Consider the following 14,496-nt stretch of genomic DNA (forward strand, 5'->3'; position numbering starts at 1 on the left):
AAGGGTATATATGCAAAAATAAGAATAAAAAAGGGTAGAACAGTAAAACAAGTATTTTACGAGGGTATAAATGCAAATATCAATTTTGGAAGGGTATTCACGCAAAATCCGATATTTAGAAGGGTATCCATGCAAAAAACCCTTGTTTTTAAAACTTTACCTTTTGTTTTGAAAATAGGTTAGTAAAGTTCCCAGTTGACTAGGCTTCAGTTAGATGTCCTGACAACCTTTCTTTTCAAAGAGTTAGGCTAAAAATCTTAAATAGGAATCATGATGTAATCTTTTTTTCTTATGATTAAGACATGATAAGCTATATTTTCATGTAAACACCAAATCATGTACTAAGTATGTTTCCAAATTTTCAAACTATTGGGTAATTGAGGTTTATGGCAAACTCAATGAGAAAATGGTTCCTTTGTATCTCGGTCGTGAGGACTTTACAATTCACCAAGTGATCGCACTAAAAATAAAATTAAAAGAAATACCAAAGAGGAACTAGATCAAAAGAAAGAAATTAGATAAACCTTCATTAGTCGTATTTTATACATCGGTAGCTTAAAAAATCACATAAAATGATTAATTAGACCAAAATAAATTTCGGAGCAGGTTGGACCATATAGAGCGAGTAAAAAGAAAAACATACCTAGAAGAATTTTGCAAATGAGGAAATGGTTAAATTTAGCAATAACTACCTTTGGACAGTGGCTACTAATAGATTTCTATATGAATAATGTCCTTCTAAGCATTCAAACAAATAGTTATGGCAGTTAATTGCAAAAATAACATCTATTGAAAGTTATTTCGTACAAAATTTTCTTGTGGTGCTTATCCTAATAAGGATGACATATCATTTTTTGAATGACATAAAAAAATTAGGTTTACACATTCTTTATTAATTTGCATTATTCGATGCACCCTATTTTGGCCTTGCCAATTAGATATATAGAAATTCAAAGTTACTAAATAAATCCTAATAACAATTACCAAAAATTAATGAATTATAATATTTTAGTTTATAATTAATAATATTCCAAGCATATATCTACTAAAAATCTTATTTGATATGGTCGTGATATAAAGTGGAGCATGATTGCCATATGTCTCAATAAGTAGATTGCACTAAGGATAGACCCCTCTATAAAAAGGTCAACAAAGTCCAAGAAATGCAGAACAAGATGAGATTGGGAATAGAGATACTCACTGGTAGGTTTTTCTATATAGAGGTGGGAGATGAAGAAACTGTTAGTGGTTTGAAGAGAGAGATCGCAAAGAAAGAGGAATTAGAAGAAAGTAGGCTTTTGCTCACGCATAACAATGGTTGTCTGATGAAGGAAGATCAGCGCAGCCTTGTTGAATATGGTTGCTATGAAGGCTGTATTCTTTATCTCAACTTTTTGCCGATTGATGGTTCTCCTAGGCCCACACCCTCTGAAGATTGTGTGACTATCGATTTTAAAGAATCTTAAAGGTATTCTACTTTTATTGACTTTTACATCATGTTTGAAAGGACCTTGTAAGAAGAGTCAATCTTTCAAATTTAATAATGTTATTTTAAGATTGAAACTTTGGTTTGAGTTAGAGTATACTACTAATTGATTTGGTATATTAGTTGTTAATTTCTTTGACTTTTGGTTTGATAAATATTTTTCCTGGATGTTCATATTTTTGAAGCCAATAGCATAGTTCTATTTACACCGGGCTAACAACGAACCCTACAACCCCCAATTTCACCTAGGCTTGGGACGCCTTTTCCTTGTTCCAAATCCCTTGACTGGAACAAGCACAATAATGAAAAGTTTTACAAGGATTCAAAAGCTCTTAAGAAGCAAATAAAACAGTGAGAAATAATAAAACCCGGAAGAACCCTTTTAGCCGTTGGAAGCGTGGGAAGTGGTGGTTCTTCCGATGTGGATTGCGTTGGCTTGAATGTGAGCTTTGAATGCCGAGCGGGAGAGAGTAGTTGAGCACGAAATCAGTTGGGAAGCTTGAAGGCACTTGATTTCTTCACTTGAATGCACTAACTCCCTTGAACCTCTTTTTCTTTCTTCTCTCTTGAATGATCTTATGTTAGGTTGGTGAGAAGTTGTTGGAAGGCACTTAAGAGCTCCCTTTTATAGCCCAAAAAGCAAATATAGCCGTTAGACACAAAGAAAGAAACGTTTGAAATTCAAACAAACCTGCAAAGAGGTGTCAGTCGCGTCCCAGGCGCTCCGGAGACGTCTCCGCTTCAACGCGAGACGTCTCGGCTGTAAGATTTTTCTTTTGACGTTGTTTGGGGTCGACTCGGCGCTTTACGGGGACGACTCTGATGATAAACCGTTTGAATGCTTGTTTTTCTGTTTTTCTTAGAGGGTCGCCTCGGCACTTTACGGGGACGTCTCGGGATGTTTGCACTTTTTGCATGGGGACGACTCTGCTGCCTCGGGGACGACTCCGCTGTTTTATCTTCGAAAAACAAGTCCTCTGGAATTCTCTGAGAGAGTCGACTCCGCTTTTTCAGGGGACGTCTCCGCTGCCTTATCATCGAAAAAGACATCCTCTGGAATACCCTGAGAGAGTCGACTCCGCTACCTCGGGGACGACTCCAGAAGTCTGCTTTTTACTCGCGGGGACGACTCCGCGTCCTGTGGAGACGACTCGCGCACATCCCTTGAAATCGGCCTTTCTGCCGCCTCTGAGAGAGTCGACTCCGACCCTGCGAGACGCCTCGCCAGGTGCCGGGGACGTTTCCAGACGTGCCAGTTCTTCCTGTTTGTGCCAGAGACGTCTCTGAGACAACCCGGAGACGTCTCGGCTGTCCCTGATCTATTTTCTTCAACTAAAAAATTCTTCAATAAATCCTTAAAAATTATGGAAACTTGCCTAGACATTTCTTAACAATATTATTAATTAATCACCTGAAATTCTCAAATAAATTGTTAAGATAAATGGAATTATACTCTAGTGTTTTGTATTCATCAAAATCCATTAGGGGGTCAACAATCTCCCCCTTTTTGATGATGACAAAACACTGAGTATATGCAAAATTCAAAATTTAAACATATACACAGTATTTGATCAGATGTACAAGTATAATGTTTTGATTTGAGCTAGATACAGTGTGCATAATTCAAAATCGTCAACTTTCAGTTCTATCCTTATGCATAAGATTGATCTTAATAGCTCTTAAGCAATTTTAGCATATCAACTGAATTTGAATCAAGTTAAAATTTAAATTAATGAAATATTGATGCTAAAGAAAATTGAAGGCTAAGTTCTTTTTGACTCCCCCTTTCTTTTCCAGAAGGAAAATTATCTTAAAGCCAATATTCTTCAATTTTATCTTTTTCTAATTCAATTTTTTAAGTATGAGCGTAAATTTTGCATTCCATATTTAGGTTCTACTCCATATACTCCATATATATATATCTACTCAATACACTCCATAAATTTTGCATTCCAATATATCCAATATCCATATTGGTTCTACTCCATATACTCCATATATATATATATCTACTCAATACACTCCATAAATTTTGCATTTCAATATATCCAATATCCATATTGGTTCTACTCCCCCTTTTTGTCATCAACAATGAAGGAGACAAATTATCCTTAGGTACTTAAAACTCAATTCCTAGTAGAATTCAGCATATTACCATGATCCACTCAAGGATATTCAAGTTATTTTTATTAAAGAATTCAGCATTCATTTCACTCCCTCTTTGTTTTGGAATTCATTTCAGACTCCTCTTTTTGTTTAAAATAGTTATCACAAGATGTGCTCCCCCTGTTTTATATGCATTGATAAATTGTGTCAAATTTGAACACTTAAGGTATGTTATGAGATTTTTATGGCACAACACAGAATCACATACACAAGGTTTGATTCCACAGGATTTGAAACAAACACAAGATTTCAAAAGAAATTGTATGTTATTCATATGTCATTGCAATCATTTGAAGGCATTACAAGGTTAAAAAAAAAGAGGAAATCATTACAAGTATTGATTCCTAATACAAAAGAAGTGTCAAAATGAGCCTAGGGTTTTACAAAAACAGATGAACTCTAGATGTCTACAAAATGTCCCTCATCGGTGACGTTGCTCATAAGCCCTAGCAGCTGCATCTATAAATGCATTAATTGAATCTAGCAGTGTTCTGAACTGATCTCCCTGAGACTGATGGAAGGCTTCAAATTCAATGCTTGCCCTTTCAATTCTTCCTCTAAGTTGGGCAACCACAGTGCCCACATTGCCTCCAGGGCTTGTCAATTCTTGAAGGCTTTTTGATATGCTCTTCAAGTCATCCTGTAGCTCAATTGATCTGAAGAATTGGGTGGCACTCACATGAACTAGTTCTGTCGCTGTAGCTTCTATCTGAGCTCTAATTTCCTTCAACTCTTGTAGAAGCCCTTCATGTGAGGTTCTGATGGGGGCCAACTCAGCAGAAATCATCGATCTCATCTCCTCCCTCATCTGCTGGCATATCACAGATGCGAAAGTGCGCATCTGTTCTTCTGATAGGGAGAAGGGCCCACTGACTGGAGGAGGAGGAGGCACAGATGTGGAAGGTCCAGCTGAGCTGGAGGGTACATCAGGGAAGGCCATGTGGCTATGTGGAGGAGAGTGGTGGTCAGGCTCCTGATGTGGGATCTCGGGCTCTAAGGTTTGAGATTTTCTTTTTGGTACCTTGACCCAAGACCCATCTACCTTGTGAAACTCCATTCTACGCATTGTGCTTTCATTATAGTAGTCGGTGTTTCTCAAGGGTTTTGCAGGCTCATTTTCTGGAATTTGAACCTTGAAATGTTTGAATACTAGGGTAAAGATCATCCCATAGGGTATGCTAAACCTAGAATACCTATGACATATAGAAATGTAGTTCAGCATAAGTCTAGGGAGATTTAGGGGAATCCCTAGTAGGATGTGGTGCATGATGACTAAATCTCGCTCCGAAATAAAATCGAAGTGACCGGTTTTTGGAAACAAGACCTGGTTGACAATACTCAAAAGTAGTCTCATCTCGGCATTTAGGTCTTGTGAGTTAACCACATCAAGAGGGCCGCAGTCCTCTCGTCCTAAAACTAGGTTTTGGGCTATTTTCCTTTGGGGATGTGAGGTCGGAGCCTCACCGTCTTTAGGGATTTGTAATACACTAGATAGGGTATCCTCATTGATCTCTATCAATGTCCCTCGGACATAGGCAGTGTACCCCGAGTCCCCTAAGGCCATATTACTAAACATCTCTCTAACTAGACCGGGGTAGGTTGATGTGTTGAGAGTACAAAGATATTCCCAACCTTGGGCACGGAGTCTCTCTCCAATAGAGAACCCCTCACTCTCTAAAAAATGGAAATCTATAAACCTACCCGTGGTTACTGTGCGATTCGCACAGAAAATGGTCGTGGTTGGCGGAGCAATCAGAGGAGACGGTGCGGAAGGTTCTTCCCTCCGTTCCTCGGCGTCGGTCGCTACCCTAGGACGCCTCCCACTTGTTCTCCTAGCTCTTTTAGGTGCCATGGCTCGGAAATCCTAGGGAAATGGGGAGTTTTGGTTCGGTTTGAGGTGGAGAGAAAAATGGAGGCTAGGGTTTTGTATTTTGTTGGGGACGAAGGAGATAGCTCGGGTCGGCTCGAGCTGTTTCGACCTATTTTAAAAACCCTCGTTCGGTCCCCGAGACGTCTCCGCGACTAACGCGAGACGTCTCGCCGGGGGGACGTCTCTCCGATTTGCCAGAGACGTCTCCGACACTGAAAAATTTCAGACTGAATTCTATCTTTTTCCAATTTATTTTATTTAACCACACTAATCAACATGATTTCTTTTGGTGAATATAGAGTGAGTTTGTTTGTGATCCTTCCCTTTAATAATATACCCTATAAAAGTTTGATAATAATTTTTTGAATTATTAATATTGAAATGAGGAATGTTTGACCAAATTTCGAATACCTATGAAATAGGCTCTAAAAATATCTCCATGAAGAGTCCAAGGGAGGGTAACCATCCTCCGGAAAGTCAAACAGTTCGTCATTTAACTTAGATAGATTCATGCTTTCACTTAATAGATACTAGGTTTGCTATTTGTGACTTTGAGGTGGATTATTAGTTTGAGTAGCAAAGCATTGCAATACAAGTTCAATTTATTTGCTAGGATCATACAAGCTCAAAGCATTCCTTAAATAGTTGAACCTATCTTTACAAAGGGGCTTTGTAAAGATATCGGCCAATTGATTTTCAGTACATACATACTCAATCATCACATCATTTTTCAGCACATGATCCCTAATAAAGTGATGCCTAATCTCTATATGTTTTGATTTTGAGTGTTGGACAGGATTTTTTGTTAAATTAATTGCGCTTGTATTATCACATCTAATTGGTATATTGTCCATTTTGATACCGAAGTCTTCAAGTTGTTTCTTAATCCATAGAACTTGGGCACAACAGCTTCCAGCTGCAATGTACTCAGCCTCAGCTGTGGACAAGGCAACTGAATTCTGTTTCTTGCTAAACCAAAAAACCAAATTAGCACCCAAGAATTGACATGTGCCACTTGTGCTTTTTCTGTCGAGTTTGCACCCGGCAAAATCAGCATCGGAATAAGCAATTAAATTTATGTCAGATTGTTTAGAATACCATAAGCCTACATTAGATGTCCCTACTAGATATCTAAAAATTCTTTTAACAGCTTGCAAGTGTGATTCCTTAGGACATGCTTGGTATCTAGCACACATACAAACACTGAATAATATGTCTGGTCTACTAGCAGTAAGGTAAAGTAAAGAGCCTATCATACCTCTGTACAATTTGCAGTCTATACTTTTACCTTTTTCATCTTTGTCAAGCTTGCAACTTGAGCCCATGGGTGTGCTGATTTCCTTTGCATCCTTCATCTTGAATTTTTCCAACATTTCCTTGATATATTTGGACTGACTGATGAAGATGCCTTCCTCTGATTGTTTTATTTGTAGCCCAAGGAAGAAGTTGAGCTCACCCATCATGCTCATTTCAAATTCTCCCTGCATAAGCTTGGCAAACTCTTGACAAAGACTATCATTAGTAGCACCAAAAATTATATCATCCACATAAATTTGTACAAGCAATAAGTCATTTTCTTTTCTTTTAATGAAGAGGGTTTTGTCTACATTTCCTCTCTTAAATTTATTTTCAATTAGAAAATTACTTAATCTTTCATACCATGCCCTAGGGGCTTGCTTCAGTCCATACAATGCTTTATGTAATTTATAAACATAATCTGGATGTAAGTGATTTTCAAAACCTGGAGGTTGTCCTACATAAACTTCCTCCATTATATAACCATTTAAAAATGCACTTTTTACATCCATTTGATAGAGTTTAAAATCCATGAAGCAAGCATATGCCAAAAGTAGCCTAATAGCCTCTAACCTAGCAACAGGAGCAAAAGTTTCATCAAAATCTATTCCTTCCTCCTGATTATAGCCTTTGGCAACTAGTCTAGCTTTGTTTCTTATAACTATTCCATCTTCATCTAGTTTATTTCTATACACCCACTTGGTGCCTATGATTGAAACATTAGGGGGTCTTTTCATTAGAGTCCAAACTTGATTTCTTTCAAATTGATTTAATTCCTCTTGCATAGCATTTATCCAATTTTCATCCTTTTCGGCTTCCTCTAGTGACTTAGGCTCTATTTGTGAAACGAAAGCAAGATAATTACTAGTATTTCTTAGAGAGGATCTTGTCCTTACCCTTTGTGAGGGATTACCAAGGATTAAATCCCTTGGATGACCATGTGCATACCTCCATTCCTTCGGAAGATCTTGATTTCTTGCTTGAGGTTGATCTTTTTCATCTTGCTGAATTGTATCTTCCTTGACTTCATCTTCAAGTTGTTTGTCTTGTATGGAGAACTCCTTCATTCTGTCTTCAAGTATACCTACATCACTATCTTCTTCTTTTCTAGAGGAATCTCCATTAGCTTCATCAAAAACAACATGAATGAATTCTTCAACAACGAGAGTTCTCTTGTTGAAGACCCTGTATGCTCTACTAGATGAGGAATAACCTAAGAAGATCTCCTCATCTGATTTAGCACTAAATTTACTTAGATTGTCCTTTCCATTGTTTAAAATAAAACACCGGCAACCGAAAATATGAAAGTAACATATATTTGGCTTCTTATTATTTAGCAACTCATAAGGTGTTTTCTTTAAAATAGATCTGACTAATGCACGGTTTAAAATGTGACATGCAGTATTTATCGCTTCAGCCCAAAAATATTTTGGTAGATCCGATTCGCACAACATGGTACGAGCCATATCTGCTAGTGTGCGATTCTTCCTTTCTACCACCCCATTTTGTTGGGGTGTCCTAGGGGCCGAGAAATTGTGATTGATACCATTTTCGTCACAAAATTTTTCAAAGTGTTGATTTTCAAACTCGGTACCATGATCACTCCTAATTGCTTTTAGTTTAAGATTGAGTTCATTCGAAACCCTATTATGAAACTTGATAAAAGCGGGAAAGGACTCATCTTTATGTGCAAGAAATGAAACCCATGTAAAACGTGAAAAATCATCAACAATTACAAGACCAAATCCATGTGAATTAGTTCTAAGGGTTTTGATGTTGAGATTATGTTCTTAGACTTGAAAGAACTTCTTGTTTGTTTCCCTAATTGACATGCAGCACAAATTTTGTTCTTTTCAAAGTCTATTTTTGGTTGTCCTTTGACTAGATCTTTTGTAATTAATTTAGAGATTAAATCCATGCTAGCATGCCCTAACCTACGATGCCATAACCAACTAGTCTCATTAACTTTGGGATCCATGGCTACAAGACATTGGCCATCCTTCATGGTGAGATCATCAAGATCTACCATGTAAACATTTCCATGCCTATGTCCTGTGAGTATGATCTCATTGTCAATTGGACTACTAATTATGCATAGTGATGATTCAAATGACACTTTAAAGCCCTTGTCACAAAATTGACTTATACTTAATAAATTATGTTTTAGTCCATTAACTAACAATACATTGTCAATAAAAGAGGAGGGTGATATGGAGATTTTACCAACACCAACGATTTGACCTTTAGCATTATCTCCAAATGTGACTACTCCTCCTTCTTTTGATTTCAAGGTGACGAAGAGACTCTTGTCACCGGTCATATGCCTTGAGCAACCACTATCAAGATACCACATTCTCTTTCTATTTCCGGCTGCAAGGCATACCTGCAAAATAATCAAGTGATGCTCTTAGGTACCCAAGTCTTCTTGGGTCCTTCTTGGTTAGTATAGTTGGTTCCCTTAGGCACCCATACTTTAGTTATGTTTTTACCTCTTACAAATGTACTCTTGTTAGTTTGAATCTTTCTTTGAATGCAAGAGTAGGCTTTATGTCCACTTTTTCCACAATGAAAGCATGTAGGTTTTTCAGATTTGACATCTTTTGCTTTCACAAAGAAATTCTTTAGATACTTTTGTTGCTTGTTAGTTTTATATCCTAATCCGGCTTTATTAAAAACAGCTCTTTGATTTGAAAGAATAAGACTTAATTTTTCAGAGCTTTGTGTAAATTTTTCAACAATTGGTTTGTACTTATGTACCTCATTCTTAAGATTCAAATTTTCTTTAACTAGTTCTTCCTTATCCTTTTTAAGGGATTCAACATGTTGTGCAAGTGAGGTATTATTATCGAGTAGGGATTTTACTTTTAGATTTAATTCCTTAATTAGTGTTTTTGCCGTTTCATTTTCAATGCTGAGTTTTGAATTTTTATTTTCTAGGTCAATGGTATTAACATTTTTGAAGCTCTCCTTTCCAATCAATAGGTTTTCAATATCATCCTTTAGTTTTTGATTGGAGGCTTTTAATTCTTTATTCTTTGCTCCTAATATACTACAATCACTCATGAGTTCTTGAAAAGCTTCATATAATTCTTCTAAAGTAAAATTTGTAGTTGAGCTATGACTTACCTCATCGTCTTCGAATGCCATGAAGCACAAATTGGCGGTCTCTTCCTTCTCTTCCTCGGAGGATGATGTGTCACTATCATCCCATGTTGCTTTCAATGCCTTCTTCTTCTTCTTTCCAAAATGCTTCTTCTGTTGAGGGCATTCGGAACGGATGTGTCCCGGTCTCTTGCAATCATAACAAATGATTGGGTCTCTTTCCTTTTCTTTTTCCTTTTCCCAATCATTTCTCCCTCCAAACTTCTTTCTTGGGAAGGGTTTCTTTCTTCTCATGAATTTCTTAAATTTCCTTACTATTAAACCTGTTGACCCCCTAATGGATTTTGATGAACACAAAACACTAGAGTATAATTCTATTTATCTTAACAATTTACTTGAGAATTTTAGGTGATTAATTGAGAATATTGTTAAGAAATGTCTAGGCAAGTTCCCATAATTTTTATGAATTTATTGAAGAATTTTTTGAGTTGAAGAAAACAGATCAGGGACAGCCGAGACGTCTCCGGTTTGTCCTAGAGACGTCTCTGGCACAAACAGGAAGAACTGGCACGTTTGGAGACGTCCCCGGCACCTGGCGAGGCGTCTCGCAGGGTCGGAGTCGACTCTCTCAGTAGCGGAGTCGACTCTCTCAGTGGCGGCAGAAAGGCTGATTTCAAGAGATGCGCGCGAGCCGTCTCCACAGGACGCGGAGTCGTCCCCGCAAGTAAAAAGCAGACTTCCCGAGTCGTCTCCGAGGTAGCGGAGTCGACTCTCTCAGGGTTTTCCAGAGGATGTCTTTTTCGGTGATAAGGCAACGGAGACGTCCCCTGAAAGAGCGGAGTCGACTCTCTCAGAGAATTCTAGAAGACTTATTTTTCGGAGATATAACGGCGGAGTCGTCCCCAAGGCAGCGGAGTCGTCCCCATGCAAAAAGCGCAAACAAGCCGAGACGTCCCCGTAAAGTGCCGAGGCGACCCTCTCAGAAAAACAGAAAAACAAGTATTCAAACAGCTCATTTCCAGAGTCGTCCCCATAAAGCGCTGAGTCGACCCCAAACATCGTCAAAAGTAAAATCTTACAGCCGAGACGTCTCGCGATGAAGCGGAGACGTCTCCGGAGCACCTGGGACGCGACTGACAACTTTTGCAGGTTTGGTTTGAATTTCAAATCTCTTTAACTTTATCTCTAACGGCTATATTTGCGTTTTGGGCTATAAAAGGGAGCTCTTAAGTGCTTTCCAACAACTACTCACCAACCCAACACAAGATCATTCAAGAGAGGAAAGAAAAAGAGGTTCAAGGGAGTCAGTGCATTCAAGTGAAGAAATCAAGTGCCTTCAAGTTTCCCAACTGATTTCATGCTCAACTACTCTCTCCCGTTCGGCATTCAAAGCTCACATTCAAGCCAACGCGATCCACATCGGAAGAACCACCATTTCCCACGCTTCCAACGGCTAAAAGGGTTCTTCCGGGTTTCATTGTTTATCAATGTTATATTTGCTTATTTAGAGCTTTCAAATCTTTTGTAAAACTTTTTCAATATTGTGCTTGTTCCAGTCAAGGGACTTAGAACAAGGGAAAGGCGTCCCAAGCCTAGGTGAAATTGGGGGTTATAGGGTTCGTTGTTAGCCCGGTGTAAAACAATGAGTTGGGTAGTGAACTCGCAAAACTACCGTACTGTAATCTTGGATTATAGTGGAAATTCCCAAAGGTGCTTTGGGGAGTGGATGTAGGAGCAGTGGAAGCTCCGAACCACTATAAAAGCTTGTGTTTGCGATTGTCTGTTTTCATACCTTTATTTTTACTTTAGCTCATACATTTGTGTGTTTTATTTTTAATTAGACAAAAAGTTTTAAAACACCCAATTCACCCCCCTCTTGGGTGACCATCTCTGGGCAACAAGTGGTATCAGAGCGGGTGCTCTGTATATTTCTTGAAGACCTAACCGTCTTAGCTAAAGATCTAGATGGCAACACCCTTCAACAATGTTCCTGCTGAGGGGCAGGCAACTAATAGACCTCCACTCTTCAATGGGACAAATTATACCTATTGGAAGACTAGGATGAGGATCTTTATTCAAGCACAAGATTATGCCTTGTGGAGGGTTATAGTTAAGGGACCACAAGAACCATCACACATGGTGAATGGCATTCAAGTTCCCAAACCTGAGGAGGATTGGGATGAGAATGATAATAGGATGGTTCAACTCAACTCTAGAGCCATGAACTCATTATTCTGTGCTCTAGATGTGAATGAGTTCAATAGAGTTTCAACCTGTACTTCCGCCAAGGAAATATGGGATAGACTTGAAGTTACCCACAAGGGTACAAATCAAGTCAAAGAATCTAAAGTGAACATTCTAGTTCACAAATATGAGCTATTTAAGATGGAACCTAATGAAACCATCACATGCATGTTTACACGCTTCACCGATATAATTAATGGTCTAAAGAGTTTGGGTAAATCTTATACTAATCCGGAACTTGTGAGTAAAATTCTCAGGTCTTTGCCGAAAGCATGGGAAGCAAAGGTCACGGCAATCGTAGAAGCCAAAGACCTCAACACTTTGGGACTAGAACAACTATTGGGTTCATTGATGACGCATGAGCTCACAATGAAGCAACATGAAGAAGAGTTGCCAAAGAAAAGGACAATCGCACTCAAGGCCACTTCGAGTGTGTGTGAAGAAGAAAGTAGTGAGAGCGAAGAAGAAAGCGAAGATGAGGATTTGGGTTTGATAGTGAGGAAGTTTAAGAAATTCATGAGAAGAAAGAAACCCTTCCCAAGGAAAAAGTTTGGAGGGAGAAATGATTGGGGAAAAGAAAAAGAAAAAGAAAGAGACCCAATCATATGCTATAATTGCAAGAGACCGGGACACATTCGTTCCGAATGCCCTCAACAAAAGAAGTACTTTGGGAAGAAGAAGAAGAAGGCATTAAAGGCAACTTGGGACGATAGTGACACATCCTCCTCCGAGGAAGAGAAGGAAGAGACCGCCAATTTGTGCTTCATGGCGTTCGAAGATGACGAGGTATGTCAAAACTCAACTATAAATTTTACTTTAGAAGAATTGTATGAAGCTTTTCAAGAACTTATGAGTGATTGTAGTATGTTAGGAGCAAAGAATAAAGAATTAAAAGCCTCCAATCTAAAACTAAAGGATGATATTAAAAATCTATTGATTGAGAAAGAGAGCGTTGAAAATGTTAACACCATTGATCTAGAAAATAAAAATTCAAAACTTAGCATTGAAAATGAAACGGCAAAAACACTAATTAAGGAATTAAATCTAAAAGTAAAATCCCTACTCGATAATAATACCTCACTTGCACAACATGTTGAATCCCTTAAAAAGGATAAGGAAGAACTAGTTAAAGAAAATTTGAATCTTAAGAATGAGGTACATAAGTACAAACCAATTGTTGAAAAATTTACACAAAGCTCTGAAAAATTAAGTCTTATTCTTTCAAATCAAAGAGCTGTTTTTAATAAAGCCGGATTAGGATATAAAACTAACAAGCAACAAAAGTATCTAAAGAATTTCTTTGTGAAAGCAAAAGATGTCAAAACTGAAAAACCTACATGCTTTCATTGTGGAAAAAGTGGACATAAAGCTTACTCTTGTATTCAAAGAAAGATCCAAACAAACAAGAGTACATTTGTAAAAGCTAAAAACATAACTAAAGTATGGGTGCCTAAGGGAACCAACTACACTAACCACGAAGGACCCAAGAAAACTTGGGTACCTAAGAGCTTTACATGATCATTTTGCAGGTATGCCTTGCAGCCGAGAATAAAAAGAGAATGTGGTATCTTGATAATGGTTGCTCAAGGCATATGACCGGTGACAAGAGTCTCTTCGTCACCTTGAAATCAAAAGAAGGAGGAGTAGTCACATTTGGAGACAATGCAAAAGGTCAAATCATTGGTGTTGGTAAAATCTCCATATCACCCTCCTCATTTATTGACAATGTATTGTTAGTTAATGGACTAAAACATAATTTATTAAGTATAAGTCAATTTTGTGACAAGGGTTTTAAAGTGTCATTTGAATCTTCACTATGCATAATTAGTAGTCCAGTTGACAATGAGATCATACTTACGGGACATAGGCATGGAAATGTTTACATGGTAGATCTTGATGATCTCACCATGAAGGATGGCCAATGTCTTGTAGCCATGGATCCCAAAGTTAATGAGACTAGTTGGTTATGGCATCGTAGGTTAGGGCATGCTAGCATGGATTTAATTTCTAAATTGATTACAAAAGATCTAGTCAAAGGACTACCAAAAATAGACTTTGAAAAGAACAAAATTTGTGCTGCATGCCAATTAGGAAAACAAACAAGAAGTTCTTTCAAGTCTAAGAACATAGTCTCAACATCAAAACCCCTAGAACTAATTCACATGGATTTGTTTGGACCCACTAGAACTGCTAGTCTAGGGGGTAAGAAATTTGGTCTTGTAATTGTTGATGATTTTTCACGTTTTACATGGGTTTCATTTCTTGCAAATAAAGATGAGTCCTTTTCCGCTTTTATCAAGTTTCATAATAGAGTTTCAAATGAACTCAATCT

Source organism: Phoenix dactylifera, chromosome 3 (genome assembly GCF_051530095.1).
Source record: "Phoenix dactylifera cultivar Ajwa chromosome 3, Ajwa_hap1_PhDact_Kaust_v1.1, whole genome shotgun sequence".
NCBI lineage: Eukaryota > Viridiplantae > Streptophyta > Magnoliopsida > Arecales > Arecaceae > Phoenix > Phoenix dactylifera.